The sequence below is a fragment of the Humulus lupulus genome, chromosome 9 (assembly GCF_963169125.1).
Source record: "Humulus lupulus chromosome 9, drHumLupu1.1, whole genome shotgun sequence".
Classification (NCBI taxonomy): Eukaryota; Viridiplantae; Streptophyta; class Magnoliopsida; order Rosales; family Cannabaceae; genus Humulus; species Humulus lupulus.
In genome coordinates, this window is record NC_084801.1 from 93673317 (window position 1) to 93690502 (window position 17186).

The 17186-nt window shown below is 38.2% G+C and overlaps 1 long non-coding RNA gene across 1 annotated transcript; it reads right to left on the reverse strand.

Annotated features, from left to right (window-relative positions):
* Positions 1-8880: 8880 nt before the first annotated feature.
* On the reverse strand, positions 8881-11246 carry LOC133801105 (uncharacterized). Its single transcript, XR_009876733.1, has 3 exons — positions 10407-11246; positions 9763-9799; positions 8881-9306 (listed from the first exon to the last, which is right to left on the reverse strand). It is a non-coding gene; the product is annotated as an uncharacterized LOC133801105 (long non-coding RNA).
* Positions 11247-17186: the final 5940 nt, after the last annotated feature.

A 17186-nucleotide genomic window follows, 5' to 3' on the forward strand; every position in this document is an offset into this window, starting at 1 on the left:
GAATTTGGACAGGTGCGGCATACGAAAACTGAGTGGGTATGCCGTTGCTGCTATGCTGGGGGTGAAGAGCTCCAGCTCGTCCCCCGAATCATATTCATCCTTCTCTTTCTCCGACAGGAGCTTCCTCATCAGCTCCTCCATCTGTGCCAGGCGCTCGAGGGTTTTGTCCTAATTTCCTTGGTTATTCCAGGGCTTCTCAACAGCTCCGGATCCACTGTGTACGTTTGGTGGGTTATTGCCCCTCCTGTCTTGAGATAGGTTATTTGGGATGTTCCCGCCGTTACGCACCTCGGACAGGTCTCCCCCTGAGCGAGCATGGCTGCCACCTCCTACTGGTTCCCCTCTATGAGAGTTTAGACGATCTCGCAGGTCGCCCCCTGGGTGGTTTGAGGACTTTGTTCCGAGCTTAAACGTTGACGCAGGTCCCCGCCAGAAAGGTCACTCTGGCGACTGCCGGTCCAGTAGCTCCTGTTAGAAAAGCTCGAAGTCCGCCTTTGGGGGTGAGGATCCGGGCTCTCTCTCGGCGCCCTGCTACGTCGGGAAGGTCCCGCGGACGGCGGGTTTCTCTTACTGCTTCCATAGGCTGGAATATCTCGGATGGGCTGAGGAGGAGATGGATATCTTATTGGAGACGGAGGATGCCTGACCGGAGATGCGATCCTGGTTCAGTCAAGGCGGATCAAGTTAGGTGGGGGCCTTTCGGCCCTGCCAACCTGTGGGTCCCGCGCCTGGCAATCTGGACGAGGCGCAGGACGTCTGGTGGGGACGGGCTGATGCTGTGAGCCCTCCCCGGATCTCCTTCTGGAATTTCCTCGAGCTCTCCTGGGCGCGCTCGAGGCTGGTTGGGTGCTTGGAGTTGAAGTTCGGACCGAACGGCTGTACTGTTGTTCGGCTCTAGGCATTTCTTCGAAGTTTGCCTCTCGACGGTGCGATGAGGGAATAGAGTTGGCTGTCAGAGGTTTATCCGAGTGGCTAGGCCTGGACCGATTACCCCGACAGGACTTATGAGTCTCGCCTTGCCTCTTTCCGACGTTAGCGTCGGTTGTAAGAGGGGGTAGTCGGGCCAACACCTCCTTAATCTGCTGATTAGCTTTCGCTAGTTGGCTCCTCAGCTGAGCGTTTTCTATCTCTACCGCAGTGTAAAAATCTGGGTTTGGATTATGTAATGCCCCGAATTCTCTGATGTGTTTAACGGCGTGAATAGTAGGCCGGGAGGGCCATACTTGCTTGATTATGTTATTAATTGATGAATGCATGTATATGTTGATTATATTATGATATGATGTGAAATGCATGCATGTGGGTCCATATTTCTAATCACAGGGGTGTGATGGTAATTTGGCCCGTTGAGGGTAAATTGATTATTTGTTCGCATGTTGGTGATATAATTTGAGACCACATTATGATGTGGGTTTGCTCGAGCTATTTGGCATGAGACGATCAAGGAATGTTAAATATCGGTTTGGTCATAACGGGCTTAAGCTCGGGGCTCGGGGTGAGTCTCGGGGTGCTTTTAATGATTAGAGTGTTACCAGGCATTAAAGGGTAACGGGAGGTGAATTATTGGTGTTTGAGAATTTTGAGATTAGCGGGTATTGGGAAGCGTTAATTATGATTAACGGTATAGGTGGAAAGTGTCAAAATTACCCTTGAGTTGGCTTTAGAAACTTTTAAAGACCTAGGGGTATAATGGTCTTTTGGCTTGGATATATATGAAGCTTGGAAGGCTGTAGAGTAAACAGAACCAAAACAGAGTGAGAGTCTCTTCCTTCCCGTACATTCATTTCCCTTGTTTCTTCTTTGGAGTTTTTGAGCTCAAGGTGTGGAGCTAAGCTAGGAAATCAAGGGGCTAAGGTTGTGGATTTAGTTCAGTCATTGGAGAGGGTTCAATACCAAGTTTGAGGTAAGCTTTGACCATTATTTTTCTGGTTTTGCCCTGTTTTAAAGATAGTTTTCAGCTTGTGTTTTGTGGGGGATTTTTGGAATTGATGGAGGTTTTAGTTGGGGTTTGTCTTGGGTTATGATGGGGAGAGTTATGGGTGATGTTTGGAGGTTTAAATGGGTGTTTTAAAGAGGTTTGGGTGGTGTTTAAATTGGGTTTGAAGGGTTGGTTCCAAGTGAAAACGCAAGGGAAGAAAAACAGGGGTTTTGGCTGAACTGGAGCTTGCGCCGCGGCATGGTCAGGGTGAGCCACGGCCCTTGGTGAAGGCTGAGTTTGGGCGCCTCTGTTTGAGGGGCGGGCCGCGGCATGGCCAAGGAGGGCCGCGGCCCTTAAGGTATTTTTGGCCAAAGTGCGCTTTTTGGCTTGGGGATTCAAACCTAAGGCCTCGAGATTGAACCTACTACCCGGTTAAGTGGTGTTTGAGGTCCTGGAGGTTAGGTTTTGGTTTGGGAACCTTTTATTATTCATTTTATTGATGGAATCCCATAATTTGGTTATGACCAGGTAACCACTAAAGGACCAAAAGGTCGATCGTTCTCAGGGTCACTCTTTTATTTGTTCTAGCTCGGAACCCGAGGTAAGAAAACTGCACCCCAAGTGAGACATGCATGGATGTTTGTAAGGCATGTTGATTGTGTAATATGGACATGGTTTGAACATGGAATGCTTAGCATATGTTGTTCACTTGTGCATAGCACTGACTTATTAGTCAGGTTTGGCAAAGGTGCTAGTATCAACTGTGAAGCCGTGATTTATTAGTCAGGTTCGACAGTGGTACTGGGCACTGGTCACGTTGCACTGACTTGTTAGTCAGAACTGGCAAAGGTGTTAGTATCAGCTGTGAAGCTGGGACTTACTAGTCAAGTTCGGCAGTGATACTGGACACTAGTCACATAGCGCTGATTTATTAGTCAGAACGGCCATAGCGTGGATCACGCAAGCCAACAGAGATTAGATCTAATCGACCATTAGCATTGAATGGCTCAAAGAGCATTAATGCCAGACCGACCCCGAGGGTCGATGAATGAAATAAGTGCTTGGAGGCTAGTGGCTTACCTAGCAGCCACTCTCCCCCGCTAAGAACATGTGATGTTCACTCGTTTGTTCGGAAACTTTATGTTCAGTGTGATTATAATGATAATCATTTGATAATGTTTATGAAAAGTATTATGTTTTCTTGCTGGGCTTTGGCTCGTGGGTGCTATGTGGTGTAGGTAAAGGGAAAGAAAAGCTCACCTAGCCTTGAGAGGAGCGCTGATGTGGTGATGTGTACATATGTGGCCGCTTGACCACCACGGCCAAGGAGTTCTCAGAGGAACTAGGGGGTTTACCCTATTTTTTCCGCTTAGGTCAACGGGATTGTAAATCTTAAACGATAATGACCATTTTGAACTGAGAACCACTTGTAAATATTTTGTTTAGCTCTGCAGAGCAGTTTGTAATAAAAATCTCCATTTCCTTTTTATTGGTTTTATACCTTAACCTGTTAATTACACTTAGAGCACGTTTTTGACCAAAGGACTCAGGTAGTTTGTCAAATTTCCGGTCCACCGTTCACCGTAACTGTTCTGGGGTAGCCAGGGCGTTACAGATTAGGTGGTCGGGGCGCCGAACTTCCAGTGTCATCTTGGCCCACCGGCTGTTTGCCCGGCTGCTATTGTACCTCAGGAATTTGTTCACCGGGGATGGCGATTTGATGAGCCTCCTGCCCATCATGCTGTTCTGTCTCGTTACCGTGTCTGGATCGAGTGGTCACCATAGTTGGATGTTAGCGATAGCACCAATCTAACTAGCTCTCAATGAAAGCACCAAACTGTTGACGCGGTTCTTCGCCAACAGGTAATTAAGAAAATAAGAGGAAGGGATTAGTGTTTAACTATGAACCGAAATAGATGAATGATCTTTGTAAGTGGACTGGTGACACAATCACGTTTTTTAGGTGGTTCAAAGGTTAAAATCCTTCTACTCCACCAACCAATATTATTGATATATGCTTGGTATTCTTTTACAGGGTATTTCCTTACACAATCGAATCCAACCCTTTGTAACTCCCATGGATAGGAGAGAGCACCTGGGAGTTGGTAAGAAGGTCATCCTGTGACCTTCTTACCTATCATGTCAACTCTGTGACATTCATGATTAATTTCTAAAACCTGACACATGAAGTGTGGTCTAATCAATAGGTAAGGGGGATAATGGGCCGCACGGCCCAACCCAGTCGTGGGTGTCTGAATACGCACGTTCATGCTGCGTGTCCAAAAAGTCAGGGATATATCAGACACGTGATGTCTGATATATGCATGTTTATCTTGCGTGGTTGACTTTATAAAAGGTCACAGCCTCCAACTCCAACTCGTACCACGAGCTGGATGCTTCCCTCGACCTGTGGCCTTCAGAGTCCAGACTCAGTCCTTAGGTAATCTTGGCGAACCTTTGGGTATCCCGAGCTAACGCGGTAGGACCTGACGACAACAGCTCCGGTCATGGGGGATCCACGTGGCTGATATAGTTTAGGCCGTATCTCAGCTCGCTAATAGCCCGTTGGAAAATCAGGGCGTACAACATATAAGAGAATAATAATTTTTATATACATTTAATGAGAATTTAGAAACTGTAATGAGAAACAAAAAGTATATATATTTTTTCTAATAGTTAAAGGGTGGTATTTTTTTGACTTATTGAGAAAGAAAAGGATTGAAAAACAATAAATACATATATATTTTAAGAGAAAAAAACAATGAAAGAATAATTATTGTATTATAATTATAAATTATTAACTATACATGGAATTAATTATTTTTATACACCCAAATGAACCAAACAACAACTAAATTAAGGTATAATAAAAATTTAATAGTGAGAAAATAAATATCATAGTGATTTTCTTGGGTTTAAAATTTTTTGAGACCATTTTTTTTAGAAAGACAAATTAAAATTTTGTATTCATAGATTTATTTATTTTTAATATTTTATTAGATTGGAACTCATATAGGTACTTTTAAAAAAAAACTTTTAAATTAGAATGCAATATATAATATAGAGTTTATATTTTTTTAATTTTATGCTTTGTCTCATTACTTAATTAGACTATTTGTTTTAACAAATTACTTTTTGGACCATGTATTTTGTAAAATAGTTTAAATAGATCCTTTAACTCAATTTTGATGAAAAAAATTGAATATTTCAACGTAGTTATTATGCAAAATAATTATGTTTTTGTTCTGAATTGTTAGTTTGGTTAATTATTTGTGATTTTAGTTAAAAAAACTTTGACAAAAATCAAATTTATGAGTTTATTTGAACTATTTTACAAAATACATAGTCCAAAAAATAATTTATCCAAATATAAAGTCTAAACAAATAATGAGACCAACCATAAGTTTCGGAAAAATATAATCCATATAATATACACTACAACATAATATTAAGAAGAAAATAAAATAGTAGGCAGCACTAGTTTCTAACCTAACAATCAGGCAGGGAGCCAACAAGGTTGTAAGGGCGAAAGCTACCTAGCAATTTAAGTTTTATGTTATCTTTATTAATTTATAATTTTATTTATAACAAGAATCTAAAACTGAAAAAAAAAAAAAAAAAAAAAAAAACATTGAAGCCTCGAAAATTAAATACTCCCTCTCACAATATAATAGTTAGTTTCTTTTCCCTGCAAAATTCTTCTTTTATCTAAGCCATATGTTAATCCCTGCATATTTATATAAATTGTTATTACGCAACCCAACAAGTCTTTCGAAAAAATTATTATTTGAATAAAACTAAATTAAATATTAATGTTAAATTGTACTATATCAAATGTTAAATTGTAGTTAAATATTGAAAGGAATGAAATACTAATTGAACTCCTTCCAAGTAAAGACAAGTTTAATATTTTCAAGATTAAAAATATGTACCCAAAAACTTATAGCTCTCACAAGTCAATTTCAATGCGAGACACGAGTTTGTCATTGGGAAATATGGTTAGGTAGACTGAACAAAGAGGACTTAGACTCACATGACAGATTAATGTCAAAATCAGAATACAATGAATAAATAAATAGAGGTGGGCTGGGCGGGTGCAAATTGAACGGCAGTAGAGCGACGTTGCACTGGATCAGACAATCCCAATCAGTTTATGGACCCCATTAACAACCCCAATAATTAACAAATATATATTATCTTAAAACAAAAAAACCTTTCACATTCCCATCGAATATCGGGTAATATCCGTATTATGGTGTTAACATCCCCCTTTTGACAAATGCCATAAATTTTGATCTAAAAAATAAGTTTCTAAATTTACTAAAAAATCATTAAAGTTATTTAATTTTATTGAAAAATATTTGAATAATTGAAAAAATTATTAATTAAAAATTAATTGTTATAAAATTATTAAGAATAGTGATATATGAAATATTAAAAATAGACAAAGTAATAGATAGAATAAAAATTTTGTGTATTAATTTCAAAATGAGAGTTAAGGAAAATGTATAACACTCTCTCTTTAATTTAGGGCATGTGACATTTTTAAAAAGCATCTATTTTTATATAATAAATAGTCATAATATTTTAATTTTATTACAATTATGCTATCATAATTAAATAACACAACTCACTTCTTTTTTTCTTTTTTTTGTTGTAAGGAACTCATTTCTTTTTCTATAATTCTCCAAGTTAAAAATAGTCCATATTATTTTTTATTTGCTATCAAATTCATTTATAATTACTATATATATAACATATAACAAAAGAAAATATGGGTTCAACTTTATGGACTTAATGTATATATTTATTACAAAAAAACTCAATGTTTATATGTATATATAAATAAATAAAAAAGAACTAACAAGAAGAAAATGAGTATTGTTACTAACTCAACAATATAAATTTATTTATATGAATATAAATAAAGATATTGTTGACCACGGTTTTGGTCAACGACGAGTAAATGCAAAAACAACAATGAAGACAATAGCCTTGAATAGAAAATAAAAACGACACTACCAATTTTATAGTAGTTAAGCCCAAATTTGTTGGTAATAGCCTAATCCACTTGGAGTTGTTATTTGCTATCAAATTCAACTGAGTTTCTTAAGTATAAATTGAAAAATACAAAGTTTCTCTCTCTAAGTTCTCTCAGAAAATGCCCTAAGTCACAATCCCAAATCTTCAAAATTAGAGTTTCAAAGTCTTCAAAAAAAGATCCCCCAAATAATGTCATGAACCCTTTATTTATAAGGTCATGCACCAAAAAATCTCCCATTTTGACGGGGTCCTTGGTTGTTTCAACCAACTTTAATTAATCAAGTCATAAACAAATTCAAATTACAACAATATATCTATTACTCCACGATATCTGAGAGATTCGTGCGGTAGTTAGGGGTGATTCAGGTTGAAGTTGTTACAGAGATTCGTAAAAAAAGTCACTGGGCAACTAGCTCAACATACCTGGTCGGCTAAACTTTCCTTCTGATGTGGCTGGTCAGGTAAGACTCCCTCCTGATATGGCTGGTTGGGTAAGACTCCCTGCTGATGTTGCTGGTTGGGTAAAACTCCTTCCTGACCAGGAAAATTCTTATCCGGTCGGGTAAATCACTTCCGGACCAGCTAAATTCTTACCTAGTCGGGTAAACTGTTTCCTAACCAGGTAAAAACCATCTTTTCGACCAATGTTCTTCCAACCAGTGACATGACGACCTTTTTCATCATTTTCTAACCTTTGCACTTCCCTTGGTTAACACACTTACTAGCCATTAATGCTCCACTTGGTAGCCATGAGTTGCCACATGTCACCTCTGATTGCCACGTCATTAAACTGAAATTTTGGGGATATCACATATATACACACAAAGTATTTACCTAAAAATGGCTCCTGATGACGTGGCAATAATTTTTTACACGTGGTTGGCATGTGGCAGTTCTAAGTGAAGAGATCTTGTTCGATCATCGACCAGATAATGGTTGGTTTGTCAAGTCTCGCGGTTAAGTGCGACCAGTCTGGTCGCATACTTCCATTTACTTCCTTTGAGATACATAATCTTGTAATAATTATATTCATTATATTTCCTTTTATTACCTTGATACGCTGATCTTAATTGTAATTAAGGCCCATTGGCCCATGTAACCCCCTTGAGCCTATAAATAAGAAAGAGAGGGCTCAAGGAAGGGACTTTTGGGGGAATTTTTAATCTTTGGATTCAGAGAGAAAAGCATAGTGTGATTATCCACTAGAAATTGTAATAGTCTCAAGGCTTGTGAAACTCGAGAACCCTAGTTCTTTGATCACAGTATTGAGATTCAATATTAGTAAGAACACTAAGTGAACGTAGGTCATTACCATCTCATTGGGGGTCGAACCACTATAATTGCTTGTGTCACTTTCTTTCCATTTGATTCTCTTCTTGATTTTTTTTGTTCTTTGTCGTTTATTTGACTCTGTGTCGTTGGCCAAATCAAGGGTCAACATTTTGGTGCTTTCATTGAGAGATTAAACAAAAAACTTCAAGATGATCATATGGCGAAGACATACAATAGAGTTGGACAGACTTCTGGCACCGCATCCACTCAGCCGCCTCCTCCAAATGTGATTGAAAATGAGCCAAACTTGGATTTTAAAGAGGAAGAAATGGATTCTGAGATGCTGAGGACAACACTGAGTGTGTTGCAGGACGAGTTGACCAATCTGAGGGCCAATCAGGAGAATGTAGCAGAAACCTTGGCGCTGCAGCAAAGGGAGATTGAGCGTCAACGTCAGGAGCTGAACGAGCGGCAGACGGACATGGATCGTCAGCAGAGAGATGCCATGGCTGCTCTTGAAGTGGCCATTCAGTTGGCCCGAGGACAAGCTGCACCGGCCTCTCAACCAGATCAGCCACCAAATGCACCACCGCAGCTGTAACGACCTCCTTTCTTAACATACATGTATAGTGTAAAAACAAATTTTAACCTAAATACGACAATACTGAAATTCTGAATTTACAAAAACTTTATTAAACAATACATAAATAATGTTTATAACCTCAAACCACACAATACTCACAACTAAATAAAAACTTTATCTTACATACAAATCTTAATACTTTTATAAATCATTTTCGTGACGTTACTACACCTTAACGTAGAAATGAAAATGTATCCAACTGATAAATTGAAAAGCTTTATGTAAATTACAAAGTTCATAAAATACTTTTAAAGCTTTAAGTAAATGATAAAGTTCACAAAATACTTTTAATGAAATATAATAAAACCAAGTTTCTTGTTTATTTATAAAATAGCATAGCAGAACTCCACTCCCTTCAGGTCAGCCCCATATGTACAGTCATGTTGGCTCCACGTATACTCATCAACGATTTATATTTGGGGCCTCTTACCTACAATACAAAACATTAACTGATGAGCTAAGGCTCAGTAAGCAGAATAACTACCTCATATGCATTAAAATAAACGTGCAACATGTTATGTATTTTCTTTCTTTCTTTCACTTTCCTTTCTTTTGGGCCCTAGAGGATGCTGCTGCCGGCATTACATAGGGAATCACATTCCCACCTGAACATAAACATGATAATAGGGAATTTCCCGCATAAACATTCATCATATAGGGACGTACATCTCCCTCCTTACATTTTTGGGACTTAGGTCTCCCAAGCAGCACCTCTACTTTAACGTTTTCAATAACTTGTCTGGGAACATTAAGCGTGCTTATGCATAATATAACACTCTTGAAAATAACTTATGCATAAGAACAATATGACAGATTAACATATAAAGCATATAAATGCACATAAGACGCATAAAATACTTGTATTGTAGATGAGGATTCTACTTACCTTGCGTCTTGATAAAACAACCGAAATTGTTAGCTTCCTGATAAAAACACAAACTATTAACTTACATAAAATCTACATTATGAAATGTTAGCTTATAATTGTTATTATCCCATTTTTCCTATTTTATTGCTTATTTTATGTCCAGGCGTATGGTCATACTATATTTGTCCATGGCAAGGTCTTGGTCTAAAAGTCGTGGTCATGGTCATACGAAAAAGCCCAGGTCATAATACTTGTTCATAATAATAGGGAATAAGGTTATAAAAGTCCATAATAATAGTCCAAAGTATGACCATAGCCTATATAAGTTTAGTATTATGAGGATACATAAAAAAATAGTTCATATTTCAATTTTAGCATTGTAAAATATGACGACATGGTAAAGAAATCTATATATAAATTTTGGTATTATAACGGCATAGTAAAATAATCTATATATAAATTTCAGCATTATAATGGCAGGATAAAATAATCTATATATAAATTTTGACATTATAACGACATAGTAAATTAATCTATATATAAATTTTTAAATATAGTAGCATAATCTATATATAAATTTTGGCATTATAACGGCATGATAAAATAATCTATATATAAAAATAGTTAAATAACTGAACTGAAAGGCTCGGGAAGGAGCTTACCCAAAAAGGTCTTCGTAGGCTAGCGTTACAAACAGAACTTCGCCTAGATTTTAGAGATTTAAAACTTTAAAAGAGTGTTAAGAAGATTTTAGGCAGAGTGAGAGAAAGAAAGATTTTTCGTAATTCAAAATGAATTCTGAAAGGCTCTATTTATAGGAAAACATTGGGTTACTATGCTGCATAGTAAAATAATAAAATATTAAAAATATCAAGCATAGTAAAATAATAAAATATTCAAAATATCAAGCATAGTAATTTGCTTAAGTCATCACTATATCACTACTGCATCAACATGTGGGACCCATGGGGTGGACCCCGCTGTGGGACCCTTGCGGACCCCACTGTGGGACCCACTATGAATAGTACCCGGTGAATAGTAAAAAAAAGAAAATTTCCCAATCTTCTTATATTACTTAGTTTAACATTTTTGACTCACAAACTTTTCTGAAAATGTTTCTCTAACACCCATAAATTAATTATTCCCACCTGTTGGTTACTACAACAACTTAGAATTGTTAAAATCCCATAATAGAAAACAACTATACCCCCAACGGTCATGATCACTATTCACCAACGGTCATAAACGGCTAGTTTTTGTCCTATAAATACTTGTTCCTTCAACCATTTATTTGCACAACTTCTTCATCTCTTAACCTTCTAGATAAAATTCATCATCAAAACATGAATTTCTCTTTATTTTTCATAACTTTAGTGATTGTTTGCTTGTATTTAGCATCATTCTATGGGTATTATACTAATGAAATGCCCATGAATGTTATAGTTGCATATTCATTAGTTATTCTTCCACTTTACTTAATAGCTCTAACATTCGGTTAGCATTGTAATGCACTCAAAAGTATGAATAAAAAAAATATCTTCTCTTATTTTTCATAATTGTTGTAATGTATTTGTAGAAAGAAATGGGAGTTACAATCTACCCTCCTTATAAATTTTCGTCCTCGAAAATCTAGAATAAAACGGGATATTTAGCTTTCATCTCGTCCTCTCGCTCCCAGGTAGCCTCTTCTATTGTCTGGCTTCTCCACAATACTTTGACCAAAGGTATTTCTTTATTTCTTAAGACCTTATTCTTTCGATCCAAAATTTGGACAGGCTTTTCCTCATAAGTAAGGTCTTTGTCCACCTGGATAACTTCATGTTTCAACACGTGACTGGAATCAGGAATGTATTTCTTCAACATCGACACATGGAATACATCATGTACATCCGACAACTCTGGTGGCAGTGCCAATTTATAGGCCACTTTTCCAATTCGGTCTAGTATTTCAAAAGGTCCAATGAACCTTGGATTCAATTTCCCTTTTTGTCCAAATCTCATAACACCTTTCATTGGTGTTATCCGCAGAAATACTTTTTCTCCAACTTGGAACTCTAATGGTCTTCTTCGTTTGTCTGCATAGCACTTTTGTCGACTTTGGGCTGTTGCTATCCTCTGTTGAATTTTCCGAACAACTTCCGTTGTCGACGTCACCATATCTGGTCCAGTTTGTTGCTCTATGTACTTTCTTTCACCCACTTCATGCCAATGGATAGGAGATCGACACTTCCGCCCATATAACGCTTCATAGGGTGCCATTCCTATGGTTTCCTGATAACTGTTGTTATAGGCAAATTCAATCAGCGGTAAATATTTACTCCACGATCCTTCAAAGTCCAGGACACACGCTCTTAGCATATCTTCAAGAGTCTGTATAGTCCTTTCTGTTTGACCATCTGTTTGTGGGTGGAAAGCTGTACTAAATTTCAATCTTGTCCCCATAGCCTTGTGCAAGCTTTGCCAGAACTTCGAAGTAAACTTTGAGTCTCTATCTGACACTATGGAAATTGGAATTCCATGCAATCGTACTATCTCTTGCACATAAGCTTCCGCTAACTGGTCCCCTGTGTACGTCACCTTTACCGGAAGGAAATGAGCCGACTTTGTTAATCGGTCGATGATGACCCATATTGAATCATATCCTTTGCTTGTTCGTGGAAGTCCAATAACAAAGTCCATTGCAATCTGCTCCCATTTCCATTCTGGTATTTCCAAGGGCTGCAGTTCTCCTCCAGGTCGTTGATGTTCTGCCTTAATCCTTTGGCAAGTAAGGCATCGAGCTACATATTGGGCTACGTCTTTCTTCATGCCAGGCCACCAAAAGTGTTCCTTCAAACTTCTGTACATCTTTGTTGAGCCTGGGTGTACCGTGTATGGAGTATTATGGGCTTCATTCATAATCTTATTCTTAATGTCCTCTCTTGCAGGTACGCAAACTCTTCCATTAAATTTTAATATTCCTGAGTCAGAAACATTAAAATTCTTCATTTTTTCTTCTTTGACTTCTGCTTTGACCTCGGTTAGGTGAGGATCTGATTCTTGACCTTCTTTTATTTCCTCCAGCAGAGTCGACTGCAACGTCAGATTGGACAATCCTCCGATTACTACTTCTATGCCCGATCTTATTACTTCCTCTTGTAGCGGTTTGGACAAGGCTTGAAGGAACATTAAGCTTGTCGACGTCTTTCTGCTTAATGCATCCGCTACTTTGTTAGCTTTACCAGGGTGGTATAAAATTTCACAGTCGTAGTCTTTGACTAATTCCAACCACCTTCTTTGTCTCATATTAAGTTCCTTCTGGGTAAAGAAGTACTTCAGACTTTTGTGATCAGTAAAAATTCTACATTTCACTCCGTAGAGATAATGTCTCCAAATTTTCAAGGCAAAAACTACCGCAGCTAACTCTAGATCATGTGTGGGGTAGTTCTTCTCGTAATCCTTTAATTGTCTGGAGGCGTAAGCTACTACTCTCTCTTCTTGCATCAACACCGCTCCTAATCCCATCTTTGAAGCGTCACAGAAAATTTCAAACTCGTCTGTACTATTCGGGATGGTGAGGACTGGGGCATTAGTTAGTCGATTCTTTAATTCCATAAAACTCTTCTCACAAGCTTCCGTCCATATGAATCGACTATTCATTCTGGTAAGTGCCGTAAGTGGGGTTGCGATTTTGGAAAACCCTTCTATGAATCGTCGATAATATCCAGCTAAGCCCAGAAAACTTCTTATTTCAGTTGCATTCCTTGGCTGGGACCATTCTTTTACTGCTTCCACCTTAGCTGGATCCACCAAAATCCCACTTTTTGATACAACATGTCCCAAAAAGTTAATCTTGTCGAGCCAAAATTTACACTTCTTGAATTTGGCATACAGTTGTTCCTTTTTTAGAGTCTCCAGCGTACGTCTTAGATGTTCCTCATGTTCTTTTTCCGACTTTGAGTATATAAGGATATCATCGATAAAAACAACGACAAATTTATCTAAGAAATCCTTAAATACCCTATTCATGAGGTCCATGAAAGCTGCAGGAGCATTAGTTAGTCCAAATGGCATCACCAGGAATTCGTAATGTCCATAACGAGTTCGAAACGCCGTTTTGGGAATATCATGTTCCTTCACCTTGAGCTGGTGGTATCCCGAACGAAGGTCTATCTTTGAAAATACTGCCGCTCCTTGTAGTTGGTCGAATAAATCATCAATCCTGGGTAGCGGGTACTTATTTTTAATCGTCACTTTGTTGAGCTCCCTGTAATCAATGCACATTCTCATTGTGCCATCCTTCTTCTTCACGAATAGTACTGGGGCTCCCCACGGTGAATGACTGGGTCTTATAAACTTCTTTTCCAAAAGTTCCTCCAGTTGAGTCTTTAGTTCCTTCAGCTCGGCAGGTGCCATGCGGTAAGGGGCCTTTGAAATCGGAGTTGTACCAGGTAACAACTCGATCTCAAACTCAATTTCACGATCGGGAGGAATTCCAGGAAGATCTTCTGGAAATACTTCTATGAATTCGCGTACAATATGAACATCTTCAGGTCGCGCAAGCTTCTCCTTCGAGACGTCACAAATCATTGCTAGATATCCGGTGCATCCGTTTGCTAATAATTTTCTGGCCTTTGCTGCAGAAATCATCGGTGAAGGGGTTCGCTTCTCTTTCCCTTGAAAATGAACTTCTTCTTCTCCAACCGGTGCAAAAACGACTTCTTTCTTACTACAGTCGATTCTAGCGTTGTACATTGTTAGGAAATCCATTCCTAAAATGACGTCATAGTCCTTCATGTCGATAATGATCAGGTTAACATATAGTTCCCTGTCATTGATTGTAATTGGTATAGTCTTATACCAATGAGTTGAGTATAGCACTTCCCCGGAGGGTAGTGCTACACTAAAAATTGTATCCATCTCAACAGGTAATCCATTCAGTCTACCAACTAAATGCACTGATGCGAATGAGTGTGTAGCTCCAGAATCAACTAATACTGATGCAGGGACATTATTGAAAAGGAGCTGACCTGAGATTACTGTGGATGGACTTGCTTCCGCTTCTTCTCGAGTCAGGGCAAAGACTCTGGCATTTGTTTTCTTTTCTTCTCCTCCTTTATACTGTTCGGTACGGTTGGAACATTCCTTTGCAAAGTGTCCCGGCTTCCCACATATGTAACATGTGTTAGTACCAATCCGACATTCCCCAGGATGATATCTGTTACATTTAGGGCATTGAGGAAATCCTGGCTTTTCTTGGGACTGCTCCTTTCCTCTCTTGTTGTTGTTGTTGTTGAAACTCCACTGGTTAGGCCGCTTCTTGTCACTATTTCTCTGACTTGGACCACCTTTTATGAAATGATTATTTTGCCGATTTCGGAAGTTCCTTGCGCCCTGTCTTCTGAATTCAGCTTCTTTCTCCCGTTCTTGCATCAGTATTGCCCTTTCGATCTTCAAGGCTTTGTCAGCTACTTTGGAAAAAGAAGCTCCCTCCAAGTCTGCTACTTCGAGATCTTTACGGATGTCAGGATGAATAGCATTTTTGAAATGCTTGATTTTTAATTCATCCGTACAGACCATGTGGGGGGCGTATCTTGAGAGTTCATTAAATTTTCGAATAAACTCTTCCATCAGCATCTTTTTCTGCCTTAGGTAGGTGAATTCTCTTGCTTTTTCATCTTTTAAGGCAGTTGTAAGGTATCTTTCTTCCAACAAGTTTCGAAAATGTCCCCAAGTCATTGTGTCTACTCCATGGATGGCCGCCATAGTATCCCACCAATAGCTAGCATCCTCCCTCAATAAGTATATTGCTAGCCGTACTTTGTCAACTTGGGGGACTCGAGCTAGATCAAAAAGTCTTTCCATCGTGCGAATCCAATTCTCTGTTACTTTTGAATCAATGCTTCCATAAAATTCCGGGGGGTGGAATTTCATAAAGGTCTCCGGAGAGTAATTGGCTGTCGCATTTCTGACTTCTATTGAAGGAGTCGGAGGTGGTGCGTGTTGTTGTGCTCCATTTGTTGGTGGGTGGTCTGCGCTATCGTGTGGTGATTCTTCATTACCCTGTGGTCGTCCTTCATTTCTTTGTTGCCTTAGGAATTGTTCTAGTAACTCTTCTAACCGTTGGTTTTTCTCCCTTTCTTCTTGAAATCTTCGCATTAGCTCAGCAACATTTGGAATAGTTTGCTCTGCAGTAGGCTCTCCAGCTGCATGTCCTTCCATTCTTCAATTCTAAAAGGTCATGAGTTGGGATGATTACCATGAATAAAACTTTCTTGAAAGTAAATCACCATATCACTTATTTACACGTCAAGTAGCGCTAGATATAACTTTGCTAAGGGATTAAATTTAACGCTAATATATATATATATATTCATAAGGACTTACTTGATGAGTACCACGCTTACCATCATGCTTGTACATATGGGATTGTCTTCAAAACCGAACCGCTCTGATACCACTCTGTAACGACCTCCTTTCTTAACATACATGTATAGTGTAAAAACAAATTTTAACCTAAATACGACAATACTGAAATTCTGAATTTACAAAAACTTTATTAAACAATACATAAATAATGTTTATAACCTCAAACCACACAATACTCACAACTAAATAAAAACTTTATCTTACATACAAATCTTAATACTTTTATAAATCATTTTCGTGACGTTACTACACCTTAACGTAGAAATGAAAATGTATCCAACTGATAAATTGAAAAGCTTTATGTAAATTACAAAGTTCATAAAATACTTTTAAAGCTTTAAGTAAATGATAAAGTTCACAAAATACTTTTAATGAAATATAATAAAACCAAGTTTCTTGTTTATTTATAAAATAGCATAGCAGAACTCCACTCCCTTCAGGTCAGCCCCATATGTACAGTCATGTTGGCTCCACGTATACTCATCAACGATTTATATTTGGGGCCTCTTACCTACAATACAAAACATTAACTGATGAGCTAAGGCTCAGTAAGCAGAATAACTACCTCATATGCATTAAAATAAACGTGCAACATGTTATGTATTTTCTTTCTTTCTTTCACTTTCCTTTCTTTTGGGCCCTAGAGGATGCTGCTGCCGGCATTACATAGGGAATCACATTCCCACCTGAACATAAACATGATAATAGGGAATTTCCCGCATAAACATTCATCATATAGGGACGTACATCTCCCTCCTTACATTTTTGGGACTTAGGTCTCCCAAGCAGCACCTCTACTTTAACGTTTTCAATAACTTGTCTGGGAACATTAAGCGTGCTTATGCATAATATAACACTCTTGAAAATAACTTATGCATAAGAACAATATGACAGATTAACATATAAAGCATATAAATGCACATAAGACACATAAAATACTTGTATTGTAGATGAGGATTCTACTTACCTTGCGTCTTGATAAAACAACCGAAATTGTTAGCTTCCTGATAAAAACACAAACTATTAACTTACAT